This window comes from Equus przewalskii, chromosome 6 (genome assembly GCF_037783145.1).
Source record: "Equus przewalskii isolate Varuska chromosome 6, EquPr2, whole genome shotgun sequence".
Lineage (NCBI taxonomy): Eukaryota > Metazoa > Chordata > Mammalia > Perissodactyla > Equidae > Equus > Equus przewalskii.
In genome coordinates, this window is record NC_091836.1 from 77,544,668 (window position 1) to 77,550,167 (window position 5,500).

Below are 5,500 nucleotides of genomic sequence, written 5' to 3' on the forward strand. Positions count from 1 at the left end.
CCCACATTATGGAGGGTAATCTGCTTTACACAATGTCTACTGCTTTAAATGTTAATCACATCTAAAATATACCTTCACAACAACATCTAAATTGGTGTTAAACCTAACAGCTGGTCACCATTCCCCAGCCAATTTGACAGATAAAATTAACTATTGTAGGAATACTAATGTAAACTAAATGTATGAGTTGGTAGCTTGAAATAGAAGGACTTACAATGAAAATGAAGAGAAATAGGAGATAAATATTGGACTCAGAATGTACAAGACTTTGTCATTGAAAGTAGGCATATACAGGGGGAAAAAGGAAGAAATTTCTCTCAGGTTTCTAAGTCAGTAAATTGTTTGAAGATGGTGCCTCTTACTGAGATACAGAACATTGGAGGGGAGCAAGTTGGAGTTGGCAGTGGAAGGAAATAATTACTTTAGGTTTAGGTGATTTTTTCTTGAGACACAATAGGCAAAAATATTTTTGTCTAAAACAGCAAGTAATGGTGGTCATCAGGACACAGATAAATTAAGCTTCACAGAGTAAACACAATCCAGTTACCTCAGACTTCTTTAACAAGATCTGAGTCTGACCATGAAGAAGTAACTCCAAGCGTTTCTTCCACTCAGTCCCTGAGAAGCTCAGGAATCCTGCTCATTCCTACAGAGAAGTCACGTGTTTTGATCTGACACAGAATTCACAGATTGGTCAGGGGCATCTCATCCTGTTCTTTCATGAGGTCTCTCATGGGGAGCCAGAGACTAGGAACACGACAGCATATTGGGTCCAAAATGCCCATCACCAGAAGATAACCTTACCACAAGAAGAATGTCCTCGGTCATTTTACTACTTGGCTCCACTTGGTCATTTCCTCTCAGAATATACTCAGTTATAACTGTAATTATCATGCTTATTTCAGGATACACTGAAGTTAAATCTGAACACAGTCTTAAAGGTTTGGTGGTACAGTAACCTTAACTTACAGCAGAGAACAACTTTTAAAATACATGAATAAAATTTTAAAATGATTTTTAGACGATTAAGTGTTTTATGTTAAATAGCGTGTTACTAATTATAAACTTACTGTAATTTTATTAAATTTTACTCACTATAGCCCTCTGATTTACAATTTGATATCAGAAAATCCTTACCCTCTATTTACTAAAAAGCTCCACACTGGCTAATGAAATAACGTATGGACTGATAGACCACAGACATTCAATTTTCTTTTATTATTGTATTTATGGGATATTATGATATCAAACCCTACAAAATAACAGGCTTCACTAAGAAAATATTTTTCTAGCAAGCTCTCTCTTCAGAGCCCCCTTAATCTCATTGTTCCTGAGGCTGTAGATGAGGGGGTTCAACATAGGGATCACCACCATGTAGAACACGGACACTACTTTGTTCTGGTCAGTTGTGTAGTAAGACTTGGGCAGCACATAAATGAATGTGATGGTCCCATAGTACAGAGTGACAGCTGTGAGGTGTGAGGCACAGGTGGAGAAGGCCTTTCGGCGTCCCTCAGTGGAGTGCATCTTCAGGATGGTGATGAGGATGTAGATGTAGGAAACAGCTATGACAAACACTGTGACCACAATGATAAAGCCAACCATATAAGAGGGGACAACTGCGGGGATACTCATATCAGAACAGGAGAGTTCAACTAAAGGGGTAAAATCACAGAAAAAATGATTGACTCAATTTGGTCCACAGAAGAGTAAACAATAGACACAAATAGTAAAAGAGAAAGCATTGTAGAAGCCACCTATGTAAGCCAATACAAGCAATTGAACACAGACTTGTGTGGACATTTTGGTGGCATACAGCAATGGGCTGCAGATTGCCATAAAGCGATCATATGCCATGGCAGCCAGAAGGAAGCATTCAGTTGCCCCAAAGAAAGCAACAGAACCAAGTTGGGTGGCACATCCAAAATAGGAGATGGTATTTTTCTCCACCAGGAAGTTTATAAGCATATTGGGTGTGACAGAAGATGAATAGCCTATGTCAGCCAAAGCCAAGTGGCTCAGAAAAAAATACATAGGATGATGGAGCTGAGAAGAGATTCTGATAAGAATGATCGTGCTGAGATTGCCAGATATGGTCACCAGGTAGATACACAGGATGATCATGAAGAGAATGACTCGAAGGATTGGATCGTCAGTTAAGCCCAATAAAATGAACCCTGTCACTTCAGTGCGGTTTCTATCCCCCAGTGCATCCATGACACAACGTAGCTGCTACCCAAATGAACCTGTGATGTAAGATCATATTAAAGAAGTTGTAAATTTAATGGTTTCATTTCATTAATACACATAGACATTATTTAAACAAATCATTCGAGCTAAGTTTGGACTTTTTTTTACTTCAGAGTCTAGAGTTCATATATTTTTGTGTAATTAATCTTGTATATTTTAAAAATTGTTTTTAGCCAAAAACATGCTTCAAATAATGTATATCTTTCCCCTTTATATATTTATAAAACATACTTAAATTTGCTTTAAAACTAAACATGAAAAAACATAAGCATTATGAGAATAGCAAGCAGGAATGATATTTACAACACAAAAGATAAAAGTATACAAATGTATTATTATGTAATGGAGACTTGAGTAATAACTAGCTTATTTTATGCTTACAAAAGGATATGGACGATGAAGGATGTAAAGGATATAAAATGAAGAGCTTTATATTTAGAGTTCTATTTTAATTTACATGAAATAATTCTAAGTACATTAATTTTATTTATAGATGAAGAAACTGACAATGTTGACTAATTTATCTAAATTTACATTAGCAAATGGTGGGATCAAGATGTGAATCTCAAGCAATTTAAATTCGCTCCACTCCTTTAGTAATTTTCTATAAATGAAATTAAATACTACTTGTGATGAAGTCAAGTTTCTTGGAAATGGGTAGATAATAAATTACCCATTCTAGTTTCTGACAGCTACGTATAAAATAAGTGCCTAGTTAACCACAAAGTTCACAATTTCTATTGGAAAATCAAGATCATTTTTTAAAAGGAGAAAAAAATTTCCCTAATGGGACAAAGGAGAAATAGAAAGGAGTTTCAAATTTAGGTTATAAATGAAGTCAGCAATTATAAATTTATTATAAATTTTTAATATTTGCAACAAAAATATTTTTTGCCAAGTAGTTTGAAATATCAATCTAATTACTATGCAAAATTTCATATGTTTAAGATCTCGGATATAATTAAAGTACATTTATTCAAATACATCAAATCACTTCCTAATGTAACAATGTTTTCTAATTGGGCTATTACAAAATGAAATAATATTAGTTTCAACATAATATACAGCTGTTTGAATAAATACCAGCCTAAAAAGTTAAGTTTACACAGGTTCACCCAGCAGGTGGCCACATTAAACCTCATCTCCAAGTTTTCTGAGTTTATAGTCTCAACTTTGTCCAAAGTATCTTGTGGCCTGTAAGTGAAAGTATTCAGAACAATAAACAAAGGAAGTCTTTCCACAAGATAATTACTAACAGTAAGTCCCCAAAGCATCTCAAAGCTAGTTAATTTACTAACACTATGGCTTAGTACCAAGTTTAGATAGTGTTGAAAGGCCGTGTGAGTTTTTGGTCTTCTGGACAGAAAAATAAGGAATCCTGGTATCTTGACTCGTGCTTATTTATACACACTAAATAGACTGTAGAAAGTTAGGCTAATTCAGCTAGGGTTACTTGCTAGCTGACGCTGGATTACACCGGCCCTGTTTCTCAAGTATGGCTGTGAGTACAGATGCAACTTTAGAGAATAAAGTGTTCTCAAATGGTAAATGAAAATCAATGCATCAGATTAACTCACAAAAGCTAAAATTTTACCTCTTGAAATAAGAATTCATTCCTCTTGCAGCAATAAATCCAGAGTCATTGTCGTTATATAGCAGCCAAGCTGGCTTATTATTGTTTGCCTTTGAGGATAAATCTCTGAAAATCCAGAGATTCAAATGTGAATTCAAAATCACTGGGGATCATTATCACATTCTCAAGTGAATATTGAGCAGTTCACTTCACACAAACACAAGTAATCTTTAAGGATTCTTTCAATTCTCAAGTGATTATCTTTTGCTCTTTTTATCTAGGTGTTGATACTCTTTCATTTGATAATTATTGGGAGTATAATATAATATCTTATAGCTAAATAATGGTTCTACGTTTACTATGATATTTCTGGTTAAGAAATACTAAATTTCAAATCTAAAAGAATAACCTTGGTTTCATTCATTCTACATTTGTTCATTTCGTAAGTGTTTTATGTGGTATATGTAAGGCACTCTGTTAGGTGCCTTGGGAAATAGGGTAGAATGTCATGTAAGGTTGAATTTTAAATAATGCAATGTTTGAGATATGTGTATTTTTTTCTAGCAAGAAGTACGTTTGAATGAATATCTTTAAAGTTGTATAGATAGAGAACTGTGAAGTAAAGAGAGCTTTGGATGACTTCCAGATCAGACTTAGTCTGCATGCCTCAAAGGGGCAATTACTGGTTAGAAGCTTGTTTGACTAGATGGATGATGGTACAAACAGCTATCTTCACTCTGAAGACAATCTACGTCTCTTGCTAATTCTAATTATATAAAGTGCTCTCTCACCATCCTGATGCACCCTTTATGGACTTCACATTAATAATGCCAACTAACTTTCATTCAGAACTTACTCTTTGACAAGCACTACACTTAAGACTCCACTTACATTTCCTCATTTGATCTTCACAATAATTTGGTGAACTAAGAATTCTTATTATCCTAATTTGACAGACAGAGAACTGAGGCTTACTTTAAGATACTTTTTCAAATGTACTCAACCCATTGAATTAAATACAGGTTTAAAATTTAGGTCGGAGTGAATTCTGGAATGTGTACTCCTCACTACTCCTGTTGTCTAGTCAACTTCAAGACTTAAGTGCTAAGCGATGACCACTGGTTCCCAACTGCTCCCTGGTTCACAGTTTCCTCTCCCCACCTTCAACACTCTGCCTATAACCCTAAAACTGACTAGGGCTACAGTCTGGCCCTGAGCCTAGGCCAGTACTCAGGATCCTAATTTCTTTTCATATGCTCACCAATGACAAACTCCTATTGATCTTACCTCCTACATTCCTATCAAATGAATCCACTTCTCTCCATCTCCACACTGCCATAGATGTCCTAATTCATGTTCCTATATTCATTTTTGGCCTTTCACATAACAGCCAGACTGAATTATTTATTAAAAGAATTTAGTATTATTTTTACAGTATCAAATAATTACATGCACTTAGTTAAAATGACTCATAAGAGAAAAAAATGGTCCTTTGCCCCATCCTTTACAAAGCCAATGTCTAACTCCTCATGAAGCCCACTTTTGACTCCTTAAACTATTTCAGGACTGGAATACCTCAGTATTTGTAAATAATTTACTTTACTAAAGAAAAGTCGGAATTTATCTCTGCGTTTCTACAATTTTTCCTATATATTTAATTTAAACATAATTGATACA

At 34.9% G+C, this 5,500-nt stretch overlaps 1 pseudogene; it reads right to left on the reverse strand.

Moving 5' to 3' along the window:
* Positions 1-1,272: 1,272 nt before the first annotated feature.
* Positions 1,273-2,217, reverse strand: LOC103547522 (olfactory receptor 5P6-like; annotated as a pseudogene).
* Between the last annotated feature and the right edge of the window lie 3,283 nt (positions 2,218-5,500).